Consider the following 27041-nt stretch of genomic DNA (forward strand, 5'->3'; position numbering starts at 1 on the left):
CTGCCTATACTATGAAAAACTGACCAGAGAAACACAGAAAATACACTTAAACGACTAAGAAACTTTGCCAATCACAATTAAACATACTAAAACACCAACAATCCATGAGAAAAACACAGCAATAGCATTTAAAAATCAAGACCCCAACACTCAAGCTCTTATTCATGCAAGTACTAAACTAAAAATCTAGAAAAATAGTAAAGACTTGGGTTGCCTCCCAAGAAGCGCTTGTTTAATGTCACTAAGCTTGACGTACCTGACCTTACCTCACGGGGGCTGATAGATGAAGGTTTCTCTCTTACCTATAACTTGAAAGCACGATGAACATAATCTTTTCAAGGTAGAGGGAAAGTTATCAAGCTTGTTACCACACAAGGGTCCGTCACCCTTACTCCATGCATGCACATCCCTCTTAGCCTTGGGTCGTTTTTTGTTATGTCTCCTTGTTCGCTCCATCTCTTAGACCATCTTCTTCATGATCCCTAGGTAGGTTGCACCTTGTCCTCTAGACCAAGTGATAAGACTTCTTCATTCTCCACTTCTTGATCTAGCAACCTCTCAAATAGGTCCAGACACATCATTTCCTGCATGTATTCATCAATCAACTTATCAGTGGTATCAAGAAAATATAAAGTATCATCAAAATCAAGAGAATGTCGTATGGCTTCTGTGAGACGGTATGTCAATTTGTCATCACCAACTCTAAGTGTCAACTCCCCACCGTCCATGTCAATAAGAGCCTTGGAAATATGAAGAATGACCTCCCAAGTATCAATGGAACCTCGGCATCTTCATCAACATCTAACATCACAAAGTACACAGGAAATATGTACTTGTCAACTTTTACAAGTATGTCTTCAATGATGCCCCTCAGATGTCTGACTATTTGATCGGCCAATTGAAGGATCATCCGAGTGGGCCTAGGCTCTCCCAAGCCTAGGTTCTGAAAGAAAGTATATGGCATGACATTGATGCTAGTCCCTAAATCCGCCAATGCCTTCTCTTCACCCAAATTACCAATGTTACATGAAATGATGAAGCTTCCGGGGTCTTTCTTCTTGTTCGGCATATTCTTTTGCAACACTGCTGAACATGAAGCATCTAAGATCACAGATGCACTCTCCTCTAACTTTCTCTTGTTGGTTAAGAGGTTCTTGAGAAACTTTGCATAGCGAGGCATTTGAGACAACGGCTCCACAAATGGGATGTTGATGTGCAACTACTTGAATAGACCCAAAAACTTCTTGTATTGCTCATCATTTTGGTCGTTCTTCAATCTTTAAGGGTAAGGGATTCTTGGCCTGTAAGGTGGGGTTGCCACCTCCTTCTCCTTGGCTCTATCATCAACCTCCACGACCTCGGGTAACTCAATATTGATCTTCTCACTAGGGAGCCTACTTTCGACTTCATAACCACTTCTCAAAGTGATCGCCTTCACATGCTCTCTTGGATTGGTCTCCATGTTGCTAGGCAAACTCCCTTAAGGTCTTTTTGAAAGCGACTTCATAATTTGACCCACTTGATTCTCCAAGTTGTGTAATGATGCGGTGTGGTTATGAAGTGTAGCTTCAACCGATTGAAATCTTGTATCTGATAATCGAATGAACTTGGTCAAAGCCTTCTCTATGTCGGCCATCCATTTTTCCAACCCTGAAACTCTATTCTCCATGTTCGGGGCTTATTGTTGTGGTTGGAAACCCGGTGGTGCCATAGTCTTTTGTTGCCCTTGATTACTCCATGAAAGGTTTGGGTGGCTCCTCCACCCTGGATTGTAGGTATTGTTATACGGGTTTCCTTGACCTCTCATTGCATTACCTACAAAATCAACCTATTCCACAAAAGTAGTACTATTAATCAAAATAGAGCAATCAGATGGCGCATGTCCTCCCCATACCTAGTGCAACTCATCGTGACCGCCACTCTAGGAGAAGTTAGAATGTCCAACTTCTTGCTCAATAACTCAACCTGGGCCACCAATGATGTGACTACATCGATCTCATGATGTCCGGCTACCTTATTTCTGTCCCCTGTGTTCCACTAATAACTGTTGATAGCCATTTCTTCGATGAGATGTCGGGCTTCTTCGGGGTTCTTGCTTCCTAAGGTACCTCCTGCTACATCATCGTATAACTGCTTTGTTCTTGAGTCCAAACCACTATATAAAGTTTGAATAATTATCCACTCGGGAAGCCCATATTGAGGACATTTCTGCAGGAGCTCTTTGAACCTGTCCAATGTCTCAAAAAGAAACTCCAATTCCATTTGCATAAAAGAAGATATCTTATTCCTAAGCTTCACAGATTTTCCGGGAGGGAAATATTAGGCAAGAAAAGCTTCTACCATCTCCTCCCATGTAATGATCGATGCTCTAGGTAATGAATTTAGCCACTGCTTTGCTCTCCCTTTCAAGGAAAATGGGAAGGCTCTTAACTTGATAGCATCATCCGTGACACCATTAATCTTGAGCATGTCGCACACTTCCAAAAAAATTCTCAATGTGATTGTTCACTCCAAGACTTCATCAACAAATGCATCCATGATCTACTTTTGGTTCATTTCTTCCACAATTGTCTCCACAACCTTAGATGCACAAAAGAACACATATACACAAGAATAAGCGATAAAATCTGAGAAAAGTAATGCTCAATGTAAGAAAAGAATACTTCATATTATTAATACACAAGCACTTATCAACTCCTTAGAGCCTCTTACAGTGCTTCCACTATGTCAATTAATGGAGTTTTCAAAGATCCCTCTAGCTAACGAGAGGTATACAAGCTCAAAGACATGAGAGTTCAACAAGAGAGTTTACCAACACACACATTCATCATCATCTTCACACAAGATGGAAACAAGGACTCCAAAAAGAGATAAAATGGGAATCAACCTAAAATATTAGGTGTCTTACTAGCAAGGATGCCCTCCTCACAAATGTGATGAAGTCTAGCGTCGATCGCAGGGGATCTTCTTGCCTTAAATGCCCTAATCACCTTGTCCTTCTCCTTGAGCCTTATCTTATCACTCTCTCTTTTCTTCTCTTCAAATTTCTTTATTACTGTCTTGCCCTAGCCATCTTCCTCTTATCTCATCATCCTAAGAATGAGAGTTTTACTCAAATAAGGCATTCATATAAAATGACCTTTTTACCCTTGACATTACATTAATTGACATAGCTTCATTTTTTTTCTTTTTTTTCAACATCATCGGCTCCAAGCCCATCTATTCCATCCAACTAACAAATGGGCTGGACTCAACAATTCTTCCCCTCAACACCATTTGGGAGGCTCTACTAACCCTGCTCTTTCCCGACATGCTTCAAGCTTCTGCTTGGACAATGCCTTGGTGAACATATCGGCCCATTCTCACTAGTGTGTATCTTCTCCAAGTACAATTCTTTGGCTTCAATAATATCTCGAATCCAATTAGATCTAACATTGATATGCTTGGACTACGAATGGAGTGTTGAATTCTTGGAAAGATGGATGGCACTCTAACTGTCACAATAGACAATACACTTCTCTTGTTGCATACCCAATTCTTCAAGAAACTTGTTCATCCACAAAGCCTCCTTGCAACCCTCACTAATTGCAATATATTCAGATTCTATCATGGATAATGCAACACACTTCTGCATCCTTGACTGCCAAGAGACAGCTCTCCCTACAAAAGTCATCATGAACCCTGAAACTAATTTTCTAGAGGCCATATCACCTGCCATATCTAAATCTATGTATCCATACAAAATATGTTCACCTTTACCAAAGCACAAACATACTCAGGAAGTAACTCTTAGATATCTCAGTATCCACTTTACTACAGCCCAGTGTTTTTTTCCCAGATTTGAGAGAAATCTACTCACAACTACAACAACATGAGCAATATCTGACCTCGTACACACCATGGCATGCATCAAATTGCCAACAGCGGATGCTAAAAGAACTCGGCTCATCTCCTCCTTCTCTTTGTCCCTTGAAGGATATTGACTTGAGATAAGTTTAAAATGACCTGCAAGTGGAGAACAAACAGCCTTGGTATTCTTCATGTTGAACTTCTCATGAATCTTCTCAATGTATTTTCTTGAGAGAACGACAACATCCCATTCATTTTGTAGTGGGAGATTTTCATACCAAGAATTTATTTCGATGTACCTAAGTCCTTCATAGCAGAGGACTTACTTAACTATCTCTTCAGGTCTTCAATCTTGCTTGCATCATGACTAACAATAAGCATGTCATCAACATAGAGCAAAAGAATAATGAAATCATCATTTGAGTGATTCTTCACAAACACACAATGATCAACAGAACTTCTAGTGTACCCTTGAGTCATCATGAATGAGTCAAATTTCTAATACCACTGCCTTGGTACTTGTTTGCGTTCATACAAACTCTTTTTCAACCTGTACACTAGATTCTCTTTGCCCTTAACTCTGAACCCTTCTAGTTGCTCCAAATATATTTCCTCCTCTAAATCATCTTTCATATTAAGTTGTTCCATCTCCAGGTTTATACTAGTAGCTAAACTAAGTACAACTCTGATGGATGACATCTTCACAACTGGAGAAAATATTTCTTCAAAGTCAATGCCTTTTGTTTGACTAAACCCCTTCACAACCAACCTTGCCTTGCACTTTGGTTGTGAGCTATTACTTTCAGTCTTCAACTTGTACACCCACTTGTTCTTGAGTGTCTTCTTGCCCTTAGGAAGCTTCACCAAATCATAGGTGTGGTTCTCACAAAAAGAACTCATCTCCTCCTGCATGGCTCCAAACCACTCATGCTTCTTCTTATGTTGCATAGATTTCTTATATGTTTCTAGCTCCCCCTATCACTAAGCATAACATATTCATTTGTACTGTATCTACTAGAGGGATGATGGTTTCTAGTAGATCTTCTTACTTGGGTCTCAACTGGTGGTGTTGGAGATCCTTCTTTAATTTCTTCAATTGGCTCTACATCTTTAACTTGAGGAACTTCATCACTAACAACATCATCACCATTTTCTTGGACATCTCCCCCTTGAACTGAACTCTATATAGGTAAAGGAATTGGATTAACATTAATAGGGATCTCAACTGAGGAACTAGAGGTCTCAACCTGCTCATTAAAGTCAGTCATCTGGTCTTCTAGAAACACAACATCTTTACTCCTGACAACCTACCTATTTACTGGAACCCACAATCTGTAGCTAAACTCTTCATGGCTATAACCCAAGAAAATGCACTGCTTTACTTTATCATCAAACTTGGACCTTTCAACTTTGGGAATATGAACAAATGGCCTGCAACCAAATACTCTCATATGAGTATAAGATATCTCTTTCCCAGTCCACAACCTATTTGGCACATCACCATCTAGAGCTATTATTAGAGAAATGTTTATCATATCAACTAAAGTTCTCATAGCTTCCCTCCAAAAGGACTTAGGAAGCTTTGTATGAGAGAGAATACATATGATCCTATCTTTAATTGTTCTGTTCATTTTCTTAACCACACCATTTAGCTGAGGTGTCTTGGTTGGAGTCTTCTCAAGCTTGATCCCATGAAGTCTACCGTACTCCTTAAACGGCCCTCTATACTCACCATCATTATCTGCTCTTACTACCTTCAACTGTTTTGCTGTCTACCTTTCAACCTTGACATGGAAATCTCTGAAGACATCAAGCACTTGATCTTTGGTCTTCAAAACAATTGCCTAGACCTTCCTAGAGTGATCATCAATGAAGTCACAAAATAGTGTCCACCCCAAGTGATTTGTCCTGCATAGAACAAACATCAATATGCACTAAATCAAGAACATTTGATTTCCTAGATGGGGGTGAGAATGAAATGCCACTCTATGTGTTTTTCCTGCTAAGAAATCCATACATGTTTTAAGAGATGGCCCTTGCATATTTGGTAGAAGAATCTTCTTGGAGAGAAGTTGTAGCCCTGTCACTGATATGCCTAAGTCTTCTATGCCATAGTTCAATGCTTGCATCTTTCTGAATTGCATTCAACTCTCCTATGTGTAACTTAGCTTGCATAACATAGAGTGTGTTTGTCTTCTTCCCTCTAGCAACAACTAGGGAACCTTTTGTGAGCTTGCACTTTCTCTCACCAAACCAACTAACAAACCCATCATCATCAAGTCTTCCTGTGGATATCAAATGTATTAGAATGTCTAGAACATGCCCTAACATCTTTGAGTATTAGCTTGAGCCCCCGATTGGTCTCCAAGCAAATGTCTTCAATACCCATTTTGACATTTCCAAAATCACCACTAGAGTAGGTAGAAAAGAAGTTACCATGGGGAGTAACATGGAATGAAGCTCCTGAATCAAACACCCAGTCACTCTCTTGGCTCACAAGATTAATACAACCATCATTACAAATGACACTAATGTCACCCTCTGTAGCTACTGTATTAATCTCCTTCTCCTCTTTACTTCCACCACTTTGTTTTCTTTTAAGGAACCTGCACTCCCTTTTCATGTGGCCCATCTTGTTACAATGAAAGCACTTGATGTTCTTCCTGTTTTTCGATCTGTCTCTGGATGTGTCTATTTTACCATGATCATGAGGATACTTGCTCTTGCTTCTACCACGACCTTCTCGCTTTCTTGAAATAAGAACACCCAAGGAAGTTTCACCTTTTTCTTTCCTCCTAGCCTCTTCACTCAATAGACTCTCCTTAACCATTTCCATGTTTAGCTTTCCACCTGGTGCTGAAGTGCTCAGAGATACCACCAAAGTTTCCCAACTATTTGGCAAGGAACTTAGGAGTAGCAATGCTTGCAACTCATCTTTAAGAGTCATCTTCATAGAAGTCAATTGGTTCACTAAGCCTTAGAAGTCACTAGTATGTTTTGTCATACTTCTTCCATTTCTGTACTTCAAGTTTACTAGTCTTCGAATGATTGAGGCCTTGTTCCTAGAAGTGCTTTTTCATACATGCCTTCTAACTTTTTCCAAAGTTCATCGGCCTTCACTTCTTCAGAAATGTGAAGAAAAATGTTTACATCCACCCATTGCCGAATGGTTGCGATAGCTTTTAGATGTAAAATTTCCCATTTATCATCACTCACCTTCTCTGGTTTTTCTTTGCCCATCACTGGCAAGTACAAGTCCTTTACAATGAGTAAGTCTTGTATCTTCCACTTCCAAATCGAATAATTTGATTGGGTCAATTTTATCATCCCACACGCATTTTACCCTTCCATTCTAGATCACAAGAACTGCCTCTGTCAACCTAAATCTGTGATACCACTTGTTGGGGTTATCTAGGCTGAAACAGTGAAAAATTCTATGGAAGTTACTATAGCAAAATCTAACTAACAACAATACCAAAAATGGGCTATACTCAACAATAACAAAAAAGACTGACTGACAAACCTGTCTCATGTCAGAACTCATGCTGAATCATATTGAAAATTACAGAAATCTTCAACCTTTGTCATCCATAAGAGAAGGATGCTCTACTCCACTGTCTGATTGGAAGGAATATTCATTGACGCAGTTGGATTTCATGGCAAGGTGAATGATCTTGGGCCACAACTTCTATTTGCGATAGGATAAGACATCTTATACTTCTGCTATTGCTTATTGTTTCCAAGTTGAGTCTTTATTTTGTTTTCTTATTTATTTATATATTTTGTTTTTCCATGGACAGGTTCACTTCTCTCTCATATGTTTTCACATGTATTTAATTTCATAATTCTTGCTGTAACTTCTCATGACCTTCTTGTTTTGCAGAACTTATTGACTCTTCAATTGGATATTTATGACAGGCTCCAAGAAACATATTTTTAACATTAGGTTTATATTATATGCTTGCATAAGAACTTGGATTTTGTTTTACTGATGAAACGCATCATAAGATAAGAAGGATATTTTTGAAAAACGGCATTGTATGTTTTTGTTTGTCTATACACATTAATTTATCATTAAGTCAATGTCAATGTTTGGAGGATTGTATATAATTCAGGACCAACATCGACATTGACATATTTGTATTTTCATCATGTGGTGGGTATCCATAGGATTGGGATAAGGCTGAATACTCAAGTCTGGTGGTGTGCTATTTTTTGATATTATGTTTTGATTTGGAGATGAATTAGGTTGTGACTTTTAATGTGAAAAATTACCAAGAAGTGTTTAATCATTTGTTATATGACAGTAGTTAATACTGAGATTTGTTTTCTGTTTTTATTTCCCTTCAAATTGTCTGTAGTTGTCAGTTATGATGTTTGTTTATTTTTGAAGAAAACATAAACAGATGCCAATGCTAAAATTTGCATTTATCTTATACATAATGTATGGTGCAGGCTACAATTGTCAATCAATCAAGCTATTAGTGAGCAGCTCAAATTTTGGTCGGTAAAAGCTCAAACTTAGTTAGAAGATGGAAGCTTTCCAACCAAACTCAAGTTTGGTTTTTGAGCTTAAAATTAAATTTGAGCTGAGTGGGGCATGAACAAAGATAGCTCACGATAACTTGAATTATATAAATAATTACAAATTTCAGAAAATGATTTAAACATTCTTGCTAATTTTTAAAAAGGACCTCTAGGTCCTTATAAATTTATCCCAACCTGATAAACTTCTAGTCTTTCAAGAAAATATCTTATACATCTATATTTTGTAAATTGACTATTTATCCAAGGTGTATTTTTTTAAAAAAGTTTGCATTATTTTCACAACTCTCGCTGCCTGGGCATGCCAGGGTTAGGCGAGCTCACCCAATTGCAAGATGTTTGTGTATTAGGTAAGCATGTCCATCCCTGATAAGCCAATGCGAGGCCAAAAAAGCTCACTAGCATAAGTGGAGCTTGCTAGGCCAAGAAAAATAAGCTGGCTCACTTGCTAAGGTATATACAGGTTTCTTCAGTCACAGGTAAGCACCCCACGAATAGGTGAGTTCACTCAACATTGGCGAGCTCATCAAACTTCTGTTAGTCGAGGGAGCTTGTCTCGACTAAGGATGTAAATGATATACTATTGATCACAAGCTTGTTCGATTTGGGGAAAACTTGAACTCAACATGTTTATGGTTGAATCATGTTTGAGCTCGAGTAGTCGAGCAAGCCGAGTTCGATCATCTTAATACTTGACTCGAGGGCTCGTGGGCTTAATCAAGTAGTTGTATTTGTGTGTATATATTATGTATATATTATATATTAATTAGTTTGTTATATATATATATGTGTATATATATATATATATAATTGAGTTTGAGCTTGAGCTTGAGCATGAGTATAAAAATATCTATGATTAAACCGAGTTTATTAACCTTTATTGAGCTTAATTGAGTGAGCTCGAGTAGCTCGATTTATATATCGAGTCGAGTTTGTGTTGCAAAAATAAAACTCGATCGAGTTCGAGTCAAGTATCGAGCAACGAGTTTTCAACTGAGCTCGAACTTGAGTAGCTTATTGCTCGGTTCGAACTCGATCGATTATACCCCTAGTCTTGACCTCGGCTAACCGTCCCCTTTGGTTTGTAAGTGTTAGGAAAGATTGCTCAACCTCAAGGGTCCATCCTACCACGGGAAAACATGCGAGGGCAAAACAAACTAAGATGAGCTAGGCAAGCTCCTTGTGATTGGGGAAGCGTGCCCCAACCATGGCCAGGCCTACGTGGCTCGCGGCGGATTAAGATATCTTGCTCAACCTTGTGAACATGCTCCACTTAGAAGCAAGTTCCCTGTGGTTGAAGGAGCTCTTTCTAGCCCTGACAGAGACCCTGCATGGCTTAGTAGAGGTTGGGTTGGATGAGCTCACTAGTGAAGAAATAGAGAAAAAGATAAAAGGGGGAAAATATAATTTTATAAAAAAATAAGTAATTTTAAAACAAATAAATAACCAAGGACTAAAATAGTAGTTGACCTTTTCAAATTTCTCGTCTATTACATGCAATATTGACAAGAATCTGAGGCCCATACTTCTTATAATTTTTAAAGTACATAATATTATTATATTTATCATTATATAATTTATATTATTTATCTTTAAAAACAAAAGTCAAGTTATACTTCTTATTTTAGTTATAAATTAAATTGAGTTAGGTTTGAATTATCAAAAATCAATCTGATTTGATTTTAATTTTGAACTAAATTTAGCTAACTGACAAATTTTTTGAGCTAATTTCAAGCTCAAGCCTTACGAGCAGGGCCCAATCCAATACTGCCTAATGCATAACTTGAGCTTGAGTACGACTAATTTGAATCGAAGAAATTGGAGTGACCATGATTTTCTCATCTTTTCTTTTAAATATTGCATATTTTAAAATTAACCAAGATACTTATTTTTTAAATTAATTATGAAAATGTGCAAAAAGCACCATGGTACTTGCGTGGTACGTTTTTGCACATGGGTTCTTCCAAAATTTTCTTTTTAATTTTATAGGTTTTACATGATAATTTATATTTACAACCTTATAATTATATAAAATAACCATTGTAAAATCTAAATAGAGTTGTGAAAAAAAAATTAATTTAAAAAATTTATAAGGTTGCAAATGTAAAATATCATATAAAAACTATTATAAAATTAAAAAGAAAAATTTGGAAGAACCCATGGGCAAAAACATACCATGCATGGTGCTTTTTACGTATTTTCATAGTTAATTTAAAAAATGAGTATTTTGGTATATAATTTTATAAATATTATATTTTAAAAAAAGCCGATTTTCTCTGCTATATATACTAAAAAATAAATAAATAAAAATAAATAAATAAATTTAAAAGACCAAGGTAGAGTTTTTTTTCCCTTTAACTCCATCAGTCTCTTCGACTTGCTATAACTTTCAACTCATTCAATAGATAAAAGAGCACTGTTTTTATAAAGGGACAATGTTTTTTTTTTTTTAATTCAAAATATTCAATATGGTCTTTATACTTAAAGCTAACTATGAAGCCCAATCAACTTCACATAAACATAAACCACTGTCTCCTGAATCAATCAAACCAAATTTTTATCTATTTACTAGTAATGTTTCTTTTTGCATGATCATCAATGAAATATAACAGATATTACAACATTGCTTTGACCAATTGATTCTGTGGCAGGAGGCCCTTTCAACTATTGAGTCACTTCTCATCAAAACAACATGAAAGTAGGTGGAAAAAATCACATCAGCATTAAATAGATACTTTGAATTAAAAACAGAAGCAATGGAGTAATATGGAAACAGAAATATATTAAAAAATGGAATTATAAAATTTTATTAGATGTGCGTATCAGTAACCAATCAAAAACAACTGAACAAAACAAACTGTTTATTACTCTCCGTCCTTTTATTTGTCTATTTTAACTAATTCACATGGATTAAGAAAATCGGTTGAAGTTAATTAGGAATCTAAAATTTATTAAAAATTATATTAAATTTCTAAGGTCACTCTTATTTATAATATAATTTAATGAAATGTGTAGTTGAATATTATTTATTGAAACTTGTAAAAAATACATTAAATATAAAGGGTAAATTTGAAAAAATCAATATTTAATGCTTTATAAACTTTCTAAATGGATATGATAGAGGGAATGGAATGGATTTCATTAATACAAGAGGTCAATAAAAATAAGATGGCTTACTTGTTAAAGTATAGACAGGTTTCTTCAGCCACAGGTAACCACCCCACAAATAGTTTAGTTCACCCAACATTGGCAAGCTCAGCAAACTTCTGTTAGTCGAGGGAGCTTGTCTCGACTAAGGATGTTGTTTATATATAAATAATGTAACATATGTCCTAATGGAACCCAAATCCCAATTTAATTTAAATTCTAATATGTCCTAATCATAGATATATTTAGAATTAAAATTTAATGTCCTAATCTTAATCTTAATTGATTATTTGGTTGTCTTGGATGAGAATGCAAATCCCGAGGCAAATAAAAGAATGGAAATTACAAAAATGCCCATGAGAATTTATCTCGAGGCATAAATGCAAATTACAAAAATGCCCTTGAGGACATATCTCGAGGCATAAAGGAAAATTACAAAATTGCCCATGAGAATTTATCTCGAGGCATAAATGCAAATTACAAGATTGCCTTTTAAAACACATATCTCGAGGCAATCTGAAATCTTAGGATATCCCAAATACAAATCCCGAGGCGATCCTAAATTTCATGTAGCTTGAGAATAGATCTCGAGGCAACTTGAGAAAATGCGAATCCCGAGGCACCCAAACACAAGTCCCGAGGTAACTTGGTTTAATTTAAAAAAAATTAATTACAAATTTGAAATTAATCGGATAAATTGGTTAATTAATTAAAAAAAATTTAAATTTTAAATTTGGATCTTATCCTATCCTGACTTGGTCTATGGGCTATGATTTTACGGGGGGAGTTGGGATTGAGAATAAGAATGAAAAAAAAAGATCTTTTAAAAAGGAAGGAAGGAGGAAGCCAAAGGGGGAGCCGAAACCAGAGAAGGAGGAGAAAAAAGAAAGGGAGAGGACCGGCCAGAGAAAGAAAAAAAAGAGGAGACTAGAAAAAATATAGAGAGAAGAAAAAAGGAGGAAGAATTGAAAAAAAAAAGAGAGTTTTTTTTAGAGAGAGAAAAAAAAATTTCAGAAGAGAGAGAGAGAGAAATAAAAAAGAAGAAAAGGAAAAATGTCTCCTTTCTCTTATCCTTGTATACATTTAAATAATATATATATATATATATATATATAAAATTGCTGCTCATCGTCGTTGCTGCTTGAGTGGCTGAAATAATGCCTCCAAGCATGCCTAATGCTTTCATTGGCGTCATTGGTGCCATTGCTGTTGTTGTTGCTTGCCACGTTCATCGTCGAAGCCGCCATCATGCTTGAGTGGCTGAGATAATGCCGCCAAGCATGCCCGATGCTTTCATTGGCGTCGTTGTCGCCGCTATCACCGTCGCCACCATTATCATAGTTGCCATCGTCATCGCCAAAACCCCTGTTATTGCTGCCACCGCCAGAGATAGCAGTAATAACGTTTGTCCACCAAAAAAAAGGAGAGGAGGAGGAATTGAAAAAAAAAGAAAAAAAAGAGTAAAAAAATTCAGAAGAGAAAAAAAACAGAGAAGAAAAAAAAAAACGGGTCTTCTTTCTCTTATACTTATATATATTTAAATAAAAAAATACATATGAAAAAAATTGCTGCTGGCAGTCATCATGCTGCCTCGGTCGCTTGTTGCTCATCGTCGTTGCTACCATTACTGCCGATGTTACCGTCGTTGCTACTGCTCGCCGATTGTTACCTTGCCGCCTTTGACTGCCGACGTTGTCTGATACTGTTGTTGCTTTCGTCACCATCACCGGAACTTTCACAACCATTGTTGCTGTCGTTGTCCACCACCTCTGACAATTATGCTGCTAATTGTGATGATGACAATGTCTCTGACCAGGGATCTTGCCAGGAGTGATCTTGAATCCTACACCCTGCATTGGTGTGCAACATAACATCGTTAGAACATTTGCAGCCTGGGAAGACGGTGGAACAGATGACATCAAGGTGGAAAGTCATATGAAGTATGCCGATATTATGGTTGATGAGCAAGAGTATGTGGAATATTAATCAAGACTGTATTCATCTCACTGGTGCTGGAAGATACTAACATAAAATCCATCTTTGAAACATCATGAGCACGCCTGAGCTTGACTAGTGGTTACACTTTGGCTTGGTGATGGTATTGTGTTTGTTGAGCTATTAATTTGCCTCCCTTTTTCATGAGCAAGATCTAGACGATGATATAGGCCTCAGGTGTTTAAGAAAGATATAGAGTTGATTCCAGCCTTTCGGGAGATGCAACAAATGATAATCCATGTTAAGTTTATCATGAAGATATTAACAATGCCATTCAAAAGATGGTGTGCAAATGATTGATCAAACACATGATAATATTCATGAAGGTGAATTTGATTGTGAGAACTCTTGTCGCAATGAAAGACATCTCTAGTATTGAAGAAGATATAGAAAAGACGGAAAGAGATAGCTAAGTAAAGTCACGTTTCAAGCAAAGAACAACACTCGCTAAGAGTCTGAACAAAAGATAATGAAGTTTTTCAGTTGTGTGATGCTTAGTGTTGCAGTGCATATGTGTTTAGAGTGATGCGATCGACACCCAAAGAGAAGAAGTGCACATCTTATCTTGAGTTTGTAATACAGAAGGATCCAAGTGGGAATGGCTGAGAGTGTGCTCTATTTTCTGTTGCATTTTACCTGGTGCCAGCTTTGGAAGCATACGTCTTTTGGTATGATAAATGAGTAGCCAACCATATATGAGCTTGTTAATGAAAAGGGTAAAGTGAGGATAATAGCCAGCAAACGCATCAATAACAAATCCAAGATGAATTCCAATCTGCGAGGACAAGAATCTCAGACTAAAAATTTTGAAGTCAATTCAGCCAGAGGAGGAGGATAAAAATCCAAATGAGAGACAATAAAAGACTATGTGGAGTATGTGATGAGAACTGCGCATCAAATGATTTATGGCCCTGCTGTGATGTCTGCAATAATTGCAATGTGTGAAATCTTACTCAAGAGTTCCAGATGATGTCTTCTTCATAGGATGCTCACTATAGTGATGTGAATCGAATGCCTGCTTTATGTAATACCAAACATTCTAAGACATATAGTTGACTTGTTCATTAAATAATGTTGTAACTGCTGAAGGTTTAATGGGCATGAGACAAACCTTGGTGATTTGTGAACAAGTTTGCGGCATTGAGGGGATCTGGCTGAGATTTCTTCCGACGCCTGTTATGTCCGTCGAGACATTTTCTGCAGCATCAAACTCCACCAGAAGATTAAACCTGTCCAAGCAAAATCCCAGACTTTCAACAGCATTAAGGAAAACAAAAAGGAAAAAAATCGAAGAAAAAGATGTAATTTATGTATATGACATCTTGCCATGAATTGAAGAATATATTTGATTTTGCTGAAAAAAGCAGGATATCAAATTGAATAGCATAAAAAGAAGAAGACATAAATAGGCATGGATATCTGTTAACCCTCACGATCCTTCTAATGCATACTGTGAGAAAACCAAGTCCAGCTCTTCTCAAATCCATGGCCTCACTACCAAAGCTCAAGAGCTAAATCGTACCAGCAAGTAAATGAAATGGCAATTATTTAAGTGCTCAAGAATATGTTGCTTCAAAGTGTGAAATAACCATATTTGTTGAGCCGTTTATACAAAGTTTTGCCTCAATTTGAAGCAATGAAAAAAAGGAAGCATGCATGCATGTACGTACCGAATTAATGTGAAAACTTGGAAGACTTTTGAGTTGAAACATTGAATATATATGGACTAACAAGGATATGCATAGTATATAGAGGGACCCACCATTATTTATTCATATATCGAATCATGAAAGCATGCTATTTATTGTGTGCATGCACACTTACGTGAACTAAAGAGAAAAGTCCAAAGGTGGGCTCAATCATTTAAAAACAAAGAAGAAGCACATGGGACAAGCATGAATACAAGAAATGACATATTATATGCTCACATACAAATTAAATGGCAGGTCTATTCAAGAGAGTGAAATTTTTCTTGTAAAATATGAAGAAAAATTGGCAATATTATGATGGGAAATTTGAAGCATTAAAGAAGCTTTAGATGAGGAGATCACTTATACCTTCTCTTGCTAGATGTCACGTTTGCTTTAAAAGATGTGGCACACGCTTTAGATGTGATCCAATATTTGGAAAAGAATCCATCTTCAATTCAAGCAGTTGTTCAAGATCCTATTTCTGATTTAAATATAAGTGCAGATATTTCATATGACCCTTTCTTTTAAGAACTTAATTGGATGAGTGTGAAATATTTTATTATATACATGCATATGTGCATGATATAAAAAAAATTGAGAGGCAAGAATGCATATGCGCATGACATAAAAAAATGAAATAAAATAATAAATAATAATGAGAAGCATGCTATATACTCACTTGCCAAAAAATAAAAAAATAATTTAAAAAATAATAATATAAAAAAAATCAAAAGGTGGTCCTACCATGAGGAGGAGATATACATGGGATAATGCAGAATCATCAGAAGGTAGAACCCACTATGACAAGTGTGGATCAAAACGAATAAAAAAATCTGGAAATGATATGCAAGCAAGCGGATAGCAGAGAAATATGCATTGATTGCAACAACAATAAGTATAATAATAATAATAATAATCTCGAAGCAGCGACAAGGGTGCTTATCTCGATGTAGTGGGTGAATTTATCTCAAGGTAATAATGAAATACATATTTTAAAGCGACAACAAGACATAGAATGTGGTGACGAGGCACATGCAGCGGTTATGTTCAAATATATACGATGTGATAAAAACATAAATATGGATATATAAAATCAAAACCAAAGCCTCTAAGTTAAGGTTTAAAATATAAAAAGAGTCAAGACTTGAAAATCTATATAAATCGACAATTGAGCTCAGTGGTCTCAGGACATCAAAAGTAGAAGACCCAAGGAGTTTCACACGTCAATATTTGAAAATCTATATAAATCGAAAATTGAGCTCAGCGGTCTCAAGGAATCAAAAGTCAAAGACCCAAAAAGTTTCACAAGTCAATATTTTAAAAAATCATATAAATCAACAATTGAACTCAATGGTCTCAAGGCATCAAAAGTCAAAGACCCAAAGAGTTTCACAAGTCAATATTTGAAATCCATATAAATCAAAAATTGAACTCATTAGTCTTAAGATGTCAGAGGTCAGAGACTCAAAGAGTTTCACAAGTCAAGAAGGGAGTTTCACAAGCATAAAAGCCGAAGCTTATAAAAAATCAAAATCAAGTCTATGGTTCATCAACATGGAGAAGTCATAACTTGAAATTCAAGTCAAACTCAAGATACAAATCAAATCCAAAATGCAGAACGTCCAAGACACAAGTTCGGATACAAGTCCATAAGTCAAGATGATTGTCAAGATGATTTCAAATTTTTTGTATTTTCAATGAAATCCATAAATTCATATTTATTGAAATGAATGAAAATTTATTGTCACAACTTGTTTCCTTATTCACACTTATTTCTTAATCGGAGGTTCCTACGACAATGTCCAGGATAATTAACATTAAGGGGTTGCCCCTATTGGAAGTCATGAACCCACAATCCCTTGAAATCTACAAAATAATTAAAAATTTGATTTGTGATCCATGTTTTTTAACTGGTCATATCCTAATTAAGGCCGGGTGAGAAGAAAGGAGCTCCATAGATGTAAATGATATACTATTGATCACAAGCTACTCGAGTTCGATTTGGGGAAAGCCTGAACTCGACATGTTTATGGTTGAATCGTGTTTGAGCTCGAAAAGTCGAGCGAGCCGAGTTTGATCATCTTAATACTGGACTCGAGTGCTCTCGAGCTAAATCAAGTAGTTGTATTTGTGTGTATATATTACATATATATTATATATTAATTAGTTTGTTATAATATATATATATATATATATATATATATAATTGAGTTTAAGCTTGAGCTTGAGCATGAGTATAAAAATATCTATGATTAAACTAAGTTTATTAACCTTTATCGAGCTTAATTGAGTGAGCTCGAGTAGCTCAATTTATATATCGAGTCAAGCTTGTGTTACAAAAATAAAACTCGATCAAGTTCGAGTCAAGTATTGAGCAGCGAGTTTTCAACCTAGCTCGAACTTGAGTAGCTTATTGCTCGGTTCGAACTCGATCGATTATACCCCTAGTCTTGACCTCAGCTAGCCATCCCCTTGGTTTGTAAAGTGTTGGGCAAGCTTGCTCAACCTCAAGGGTCCATCCAAGCACGGGAAAACATGCAAGGGCTTAACAAACAAAGATGAGATAGGCAAGTTTCCTGTGGTTGAAGGAGCTCTTTCTAGCCCTGACAGTCCCTGCATGGCTTAGTGGAGGCTGGGTTGGATGAGCTCACTAGTGGAGGCTGGGTTGAAAAAGATAATAGGGAAAAATATAATTTTATAAAATATATATATATATATATAAGTAATTTTAAAAAAAAATAAATAACCAAGGACTAAAATAGTAGTTGACCTTTTCAAATTTCTCGTCTATTACATGCAATATTGACAAGAACCTGTAGGCCCATTCTTCTTATAATTTTTAAAGTACATAATATTATAATATTTATCATTATATAATTTATAATATTAATCTTTAAAAACAAAAGTCAAGTTATACTTCTTATTTTAGTTTTAAATTAAATTGAGTTAGGTTTGAATTATCAAAAATCAATCTGATTTGATTTTAATTTTGAACTAAATTGAGCTAACTTAGATCAAAATTTTTTGAGCCAATTTCAAGCTCAAGCCTTGCGAGCAGGGCCCAATCCAATACTGCCTAATGCAGAACTTAAGCTTGAGCACGACTAACGTGAATCAAAGAAATCGGAGTAACCATGATTTTCTCATCTTTTTTTTCTCAACATTGCATTTTTTAAAATTAACCAAAATGCTTATTTTTTAAATTAATTATGAAAATGCTCAAAAAGCACCATGGTACTTGCATGGTACATTTTTGCACATGGGTTCTTCCAAAATTTTCTTTTCAATTTTATAGTTTTTACATGATATTTTATATTTACAACCTTATAATTATATAAAATAACCATTGTAAAATTTAAATAAAGTTGTTAAAAAAATTTAATTTAAAAAATTTATAAGGTTACAAATGTAAAATATCATATAAAAACTATTAGAAAATTAAAAAGAAAAATTTGGAAGAACCCATGGGCAAAAACATACCATGCATGGTGCTTTTTACGTATTTTCATAATTAATTTAAAAAATGAGTATTTTGGTATATAATTTTAAAAAATATAATATTTAAAAAAATCCAATTTTCTCTGCTATATATACTAAAAAAATAAAAATAAATACATAAATAAATTTAAAAGACCAAGGTAGAGTTTTTTTCCCTTTTAACTCCATCAGTCGCTTCGACTTGCTATAACTTTCAACTCATTCAATAGATAAAAGAACACTGTTTTTATAAAGGAACAATGTTTTTTTTTTTAATTCAAAATATTCAATATGGTCTTTATACTTTAGGCTAACTATGAAGCCCAATCAACTTCACATAGACATTCTGCATTTGGACAATACAAAGATTAAAAAAATAAAAAGAAAGACTAAGTCCAGACAAAAATCATTATATATTACATAATAATGAAAAAAAAAAATCTAATGATTCACTGAAAGAAAGATTGTCACAATTACTTGTATCTATTTTGTCATTTCAAATAAACATAAACCACCGTCTCCTGAATCAATCAAACCAAATTTTTATCTATTTACTAGTAATGTTTCCTTTTGTCATTACTTTGAATTAAAAACATAAGCAATGGAGTAATATGGAAACATAAATATATTAAAAAAAATGGAATTATAAAATTTTATTAGATGTTCATATCAGTAACCAATCAAAAACAACTGAACAAAACAAAATTTTTTTTACTCTCCGTCCTTTTATTTGTCCATTTTAACTAATTCACATGGTTTAAGAAAATTGGTTGAAGTTAATTAGTAATCTAAAATTTATTAAAAATTATATTAACTTCTAAGATTACTCTTATTTAAAATATAATTTAATTAAATGTGTAGTTGAGTATTATTTATTGGAACTTGTAAAAGTACATTAAATATAAAGAGTAAATTTGAAAAATCAATATTTAATGCTTTATAAATTTTCTAAATGGACATGATAGAGGTTGATAAGGAATGGAATGGATTTCATTAAGACAAGAGGTCAATAAATAGATACAATTAGTATAGATACAAGAGGTCAATAAATAGATACAATTAGTATAGATACAATATGTATAAACAAAGCATGTACAAAGTATATGTATACATATATACTAGTACTCTAACATGTTACCTTAAACTTGTGGTGGGTCATAAACTAAGAGTTTGCCAACTAGGAACTGAAATCGAGAAACAGTATGTACCTTAGTGAAAAAATCAGCAAGATGGTGGGCGGAGGCAATATCCGAAAGAAGAATATTACTAACAAGGTAATGATAATGGACAAAGTGAAGAGCGACCTCAAGATGCTTTGTGTGCTCATTAAACATAAGATTAATAGCAATTTTGATGGCACTCTGGTTATCACAATAGAGAAGAGTGGGAGCAGATATTGAAACACCAAATTTCATCAAAATTTGATGCAACCAAATAATTTCCTTTGTAGTGAATGATATAGCACCATACCCTCGACTTTCTAGCTATTCCAAGAGATAAGAGAATCTCCACGGAAAATGTAGAAACCAGTGGTAGATTGCCGATCAGTAGAATCACCAGCCCAATCAGTATCATAGTAGGTGTGCAATTCAAATGATGATGTGGCAGAAAAAAAATAAAAATCGAGTGATAGTGCCACAAAGGTAACAAAGAACCCGTAGAAGTACAATATAATGACTAGAGCGAGGAATACTCACAAACTGACTGAGAACAAGAACAACGTAAGCAATATTGGGTCAAGTGATGGTCAAATAGACGAGAGCACCAACAAGTGCTCGATAATGAGTGGGATCAGTTAAAAGCTCACCATCAGAAGAGGAGAGACGGTGATGCAACTCAATGGGAGTGGAAGCAGTGCAAAGATCGGTGATGCTAGCTAGTTGAAAAATCTCAAAAATGTATTTTTGCTAAGACACTAAATAACCTTGATGAGAATAAGCAATCTCAAGACCCAGAAAGTAATGAAGAGGACCAAGATCTTTCATCTGAAACTAGGTGTGTAACTGCTATTTTAGAGAAATAATAGTATCATCACCAAAAATAACCATGTCATTGACATAAAGAAGAATAGTGAGACCACAAGGAATCTGACGAGTGAAGAGGACATAATCATAAGAGCTCTCGGTGAATCCAAGAGCAAGAATCACACTGCAAAAATGCTTAAACAAGGCACAAGGAGCCTGTTTGAGCTCATAAATAGCCTGATGTAGATGGCATGCATGCTAAGGGGAATGAGAGAAACCATGAAGAGGAGTCATATAAACCTCCTCAGAAAGATCCCCTAGTAAGAAGGCATTGGTCACATCTACTTGATAGAGTGGCCATGACGTGCTGCAACAATAGTAAAAAGAAGACAAACTATAGTCAACTTGGTGACAGGAGCAAACGTCACCTTATAATCAATGTCATACTCCTGATTAAAGCCATGAGCAACAAAACGTGCCTTATAGCACTCAATAGTGCCATCAGCACTGGTCTTGACCCTATAGATCTACCGATAACTAATGGGAGCAACACCGGAAGGAAAGGGAACAAGATCCCAGGTATGCATTCGCTCAAGAGCCCCAAGTTCCTCTGTCATAGCTTGTTGCCAATAGGAATGTTGGGTGATATGACTGTGGCTCATGATGAGTGTGAACAATAGCAAGAAAGGCCTGAAAATGTGAAGAGTAGGTAGAAGAGAGAGAAAGATCATACCTAGCTAGAGGATGACGAACACGGTCTGGGTAATGATGATGGACAGCAAGAGCGTCTTAAGATGAGGTGGGGCTGGAGGAGGAAGCGAGAGAATCACTTGAAGTATCAACACCTGCTGGGGATTGGGTAAAAGAAGAAGGAGGAGAATTGTCAAAGGAAATTGTGTGTGGAGTCATGGAAGAGGCATGAATATCAAAGGAGGCGAGTATAATAATGGAAAAGAGAGGAGTAGGAAGAGAAGAGAAAGTCCTAAGAAATGAAATATCTTGAGGAGGGAAGGAAAAGAAAGGTGTATCTTCAAGAAAGGTAACATAACGAGAAATACAAAGACAATGAGAGGTATAGCAAAAAAAATGCACATCGTAGAATGTAGAGAGAGCTTAGTTCTCTCAAAGGAGGACAAAAGCATGAAGCGAACATAACCAAAGGTGCAAAGATGACCATAAGATGGGGAACAAGAGAAAAGACTCTCATAAGGAGTAACACCAGAAAGAGTAGAGGAGGGTGTTCTATTAATGAGATAAATGGATGTAAGAATGTAAGAACAGCCTCGACCCAAAAATGTGGAGGAACAGAAGAGACAAAAAGAAGGGCATGAGTGGTCTTAATAATATGGTGATGCTTGCGCTCAACAACACCATTCTGAGCAGGTGTGTAAGGACCGGACTACTAAGGAAGGGTGCCGTGAGAGGAAAGTAAAGCATGAAAAGATGTAGATAGATACTCTTTAGCACTGTTAGTGCAAAGAACCTTAATTTGTTTACCGAACTGAGTATAAAACATTTGTGTGAAGTGAGAATAGATGGTGAATACTTTAGATCAAGAATGCGTAAGATAGAGCAAGATATATCTAGAGAAGTCATCAATGAAGTGATAAGTGCTTGAGTAGACATATTTTTCTATATGTTTTACATGCATTAAGCATCATTCTTACCATGGTTTATGTCTCATATTGTGTATTTGGTGTTCTTTTGTGCAATTAGGTTGTGAATGCCTTGAAGAGTCAAAAGGAAGAAAAGATAGGCTATAAAGACACAATGTTGGGAGTTCTTGATCAATTCAAAGACCAAGACATGAGAGGAGTTCATGAACGTGGAGATCTGTGCCAACGTCCAAGGAGATTCAAGCCAATTTGCTAGTTGGAAGGCACAAGGGCAGTCACAGCTCCATATTCCTTCTATTTGTGAAGAATGCAAAACCTTTCAAATGATGAGTCGATGAAGAAAAGTCTTATAGCCTACCACATGGACGTGTGCCCGACCATGTGGCCTAAAGAGAAGGGTGTTTGGACCACGGTTGTGAAAAGTACTATAGCAGAATTACTGTTCACACAACTGCGTGGAAATTCCTACAGCCCATGTGGGCATGTGAAAAATTCACACGAGCACGTGAAGGTACGTAACAGCCACTTTTTGAGACTATAAATAGGCCGTTTGCCCTATTCTTTGGGGATTTTTTGCGGGACTTTTTGTAAACACTTTAAGGGCGAGACGGCTAGGGTTTGGAGAAGAGGTCTTTGGCAAGATTGGGGGACATTCTTCACCAACTTTGATCGATCTTTCTTCCGTCATAGCATCGAGGGGGCATTCGGCAACCTAGCTTTAGAGAAGGATTCTTCACGACGTTGAGCGACCCATCAAGGCCATCATCACAAATTCAAAGGGGGTTTTCTCTAAGTTTACATTGCTATTCATTGTATTAATCTTTATTTTGTAACTTGCTCCATGGAGGGCTAAACCCTAGTACGTATTTAGGCATGTGAACCCTAGTATCTTATCTTTTGTATTGATTTGCTTTATGTTTTCTATTAAATCCGAGTTGATTTGAGTTTTAATCTTATGTTCCCATGGCTTGCATGTTTTATTGATCCTTGTGATTGATTGTATATGCATGGTTTGTTACTTTGATTACAGAGAGGTCTCCATTAGAGTTATAACTCCAAGGTTAAAGAGAATTGAGAGAGTGAGTCATGAGATAGTTGAGTGTCTCATTTTCCTTCCGATTAGTATTTTCTATCTCCATATTCCCTAGACTCTATGCAACCATATTTGGTGTGAGGCATGAGATTGAGAGATTTTTCCACCAGGACCTTGTAGGGGGTTAGGGATCTTTCACCTAGAAGTAGGGTTAGATCTATCTTTAGCAATCGGTTTCACTCTTATGTATCCCTAGAGCTTATTGCGGTCATATGGGGTGTGAGGTGTTGAGATTGACCGCTTTCTCCACTAGGACCTTGTAGGGGACTAGTACCGGTGGCTTGGAGGCAAGGGTCAGTTTTTCTTGGATTACTTCATCTCATTAAACTCAGTTTAGAAGCATTTAGCAAGTCTCGAGCTTCATTTTAGATCCTAGGGGAATCATTTCCCGGATACCTCATCTTAATTGATTGAGATCTCCCTCTATTTTACCCTTGCATATTCATCTCCGGTATTCATTTCTTTGCACATTAGATCATCACATCATCCCATTTATCATTAGGCTAGATAACAGAGAAGTAGTTAGTACTAGTAACCCTGTTCCCTGTGGATTCGACTACCCAACTCACAGGGTATTTTATTATTTTGACACTCGTTCACTTCCAGTACACACACGCAATTCATAATGTGTCAGAAGGGAAAAGAGACACTCCACTATCTCATGACTCATCCTCTCAACCCTCTTTAACCTTGAAATTTTAATTCTAATCGAGACCTCTCTCATCAAAGTAACAAATAAGGCATAATTAATCAATCACAAAGATCAATATAACATGGAAGCCATGGAAACACAAGGTTAAAACTCAAATCAACTTGGATTAAATAGAAACATAAAGCAAATCAATAGAAAAGAATAGATCCTAGGGTTCACATACCCAAATACCTACTAGAGTTTAGCCCTCCATGGGGCAAGTTATAAAACAATGATTAATACAATGAATAGCAATATAAACCATAGAGAAAACCTCTCTTGAATTCACTTAACGTCTTGAAGAATCCTCCTCCGAAGCTAGGTTGCTGAAGGCCCCCTCGATGCTATGACGGAGAGAAGATCTATCAAAGTTGGCAAAGAACGGCTCCCAATCTCGCCAAAAGACCTCCTCTAAAACCCTAGCCGCTTTGTCCTCAATGTGCTCACCAAAAATCCCTGCAAAATGTCTCCAAAGAACAAGGCGAACGGCCTATTTATAGTCCAAAAAAACTTCTGTTACGTGCCTTCACGCACTCGTGTGGCCTGCAGGAATTTCCACGCGGTCGCATGAACAGTAATTTGAATTGAACAAGAACTTCCAAACAGTAATTTGAATTGAACAGGAATTTCCACGCACTCGTCTTTGAATTGAACAAGAACTCCCAACATTGTGCCTTTATAGCCTATCTTTGCTTCCTTTTGACTCTTCAAGGCATTCACAGCCTAATTGCACAAAAGAACACAAAATACCCAATATGAGACATAAACCATGGTAAGAATGATGCTCAATGCATGTAAAACATATAGAAAAATATGTCTACTCAAGCACTTATCACTATCCGATGAGTGTTTCCTATATCCGTATTCACTAGACTCTAAGCAACCATATTTGGTGTGAGGCGTGAGATTGATAGATTTCTCCGCAAGGACCTTATAGGGGGTTAGGGATCCTTCGCCTAGAAATAGGGTTGGATCTATATTTAGAAATCGGTTTCACTCCTAGGTATCCCTAGAGCTTATTACAATCATATGGGGTGTGAGGTGTTGAGATTGAGCGATTTCTCCACCGGATCTTTGTAGGGGACTAGTACTGGTGGCTGGGAGGCAAGGGCCGGCTGTTCTTGGATTACCTTGACTCATTAGACTTGGTTTAGAAGCATTTAGCAAATCTTGAACTTCATGTTAGATCCTAAGGGGAGCATTACCTGGGTACATCACCTTTATTGATTGAGATCTCCTTTACTTTCTATCTTGCCCGTTTGCTTGCTTATTAATTTTCTTGCAATTAGTTCCTCTCATCACATCCATTGATTTTGAATAGATAACTAAGAATTGGTTATTACTAATACTTCCATTCCCTGTAGATTAGACTACCCACTCACCGCGGTAATTATTACTTCAATACCCGTGCACTTGCGGTTCACACGCAATTCGAATACTTGTCATGAAGATTATATAATAAGAGAACCCAACAAGAGAAGAGAAAGGAGCAGGACCCCATACATCAAAATGTAGAAGATTAAAAATAGAGATATAAAAGGATATTTCAAGTACAAGAATTGTTACCAAATAATCAATACTTGCTTGCATGCTTGATAATGGGGAAGAAGTTTAACCTAGCAGCAGTGAAGGAGGAGTGGTGATCATGACTAGCAGTCGGATCTCGGTGAAATGCCAACATTGGTGGATGGATGGAATCTCCAAATAGGCTGAAGAACTAGGGCTACAACATCAAAGCGACTCCAGCAATAACAGATAAAGTGGAGGTAGGTCTTCAGCGAAAGAGGGCGATGTCAGATTGAGAACAAATTAATCAAAGCTGAGATAGCATTTGTTGCTCGTTAGGATGTGTGAAAGAGATGAAAGAGAGGATGGTGGAAGATGCGGTTTGGATCCTTTATCGCTATCAAGATCCGAATCTATTTATAATTTTCTATAATTTTTATTTTATGTTTTAAGATTTTGTCTTTTTAAAATAATATTTTTAATCCAAACAAAGTCATATCAACTTAATTTAACAGGAAATCTAACTTCTGTTAGGCAGAGGGATCCAATGTACCAAAATAAAAAAATAGGGGGACTAAAAAGGCTCAAATTGTTATAGAGGGACTAAAAAGGCCGATTGACAAAAATAGAGGACTATTTTGGTGATTCTACCTACTTAATAAGGGGTACACACTCAACACTCAGAGGTGGGAGTGCTGGTAGTAGATGCACATCACCAAAGGTGATGAGTGTTCAACGAAGAAAGACAGAGAAGAAGAAGAAGAAGCACACATAAATATTTATCTATTTATTTAGGGTGGGAGGAGGAAGAGGAGAATAATAAGGCCAAACAATAAAATTTTACTAAGAAACCATGGCTTGAGGACCTCCTCCTGCCAAAATTACAAAGACCAAAGTGTCTTATATAGACTCCAAGACTTGGACTCCAAATCTAGACAACTTAACCACTAAGCAAACCCATGGTCTATTGAAGACCAGGGCCAAAAGATTCACTGTTTGCTTTTAGAAAAGAAAACTTATAAACTAAGCAAATAACTTTAAAAATTACTTTTATAAAGGGACATGGATGTAGTTATTTGGAAGGATTGAGGGTATTTTTGTTCCATGAAATTTGAAAACCTCCTCAGTCCCCCATTTTGGAAGGTTGAGAAATGGGGTTAAACAAAGGGTTGAGAACCCTCCATTTAACCATCTCATACCATACCATCCATTTAACCTTGGATCCAAACATGGGTTGATTAACAACTCTACCTTACCAAACCCTCAAAAACCTCCTCCCAAGCAAGGCCAAGGCCTTAGCATAGTTAAATATAGTATAATAGTAGTACCAAATAAGACTTAGTAATAAAAAAAATATTATTAAATTATCCCCAATATACAAGGGCATAAATGTAAACTTTCTTAATACATTTTACCAAAAATATTTGTACTAAAATATCAATTATATTTTAACAAATAAAAAGAGTG

General features: G+C 36.1%; 1 non-coding gene across 1 annotated transcript; it reads left to right on the top strand.

The window, feature by feature from the left end:
• The first annotated feature begins 2188 nt into the window (after positions 1–2188).
• Positions 2189–2295, top strand: LOC120266051. Its single transcript, XR_005537894.1, has one exon. It is a non-coding gene; the product is annotated as a small nucleolar RNA R71 (small nucleolar RNA).
• Positions 2296–27041: the final 24746 nt, after the last annotated feature.

This window comes from Dioscorea cayenensis, chromosome 7 (genome assembly GCF_009730915.1).
Source record: "Dioscorea cayenensis subsp. rotundata cultivar TDr96_F1 chromosome 7, TDr96_F1_v2_PseudoChromosome.rev07_lg8_w22 25.fasta, whole genome shotgun sequence".
In the NCBI taxonomy this organism is placed as follows: Eukaryota; Viridiplantae; Streptophyta; class Magnoliopsida; order Dioscoreales; family Dioscoreaceae; genus Dioscorea; species Dioscorea cayenensis.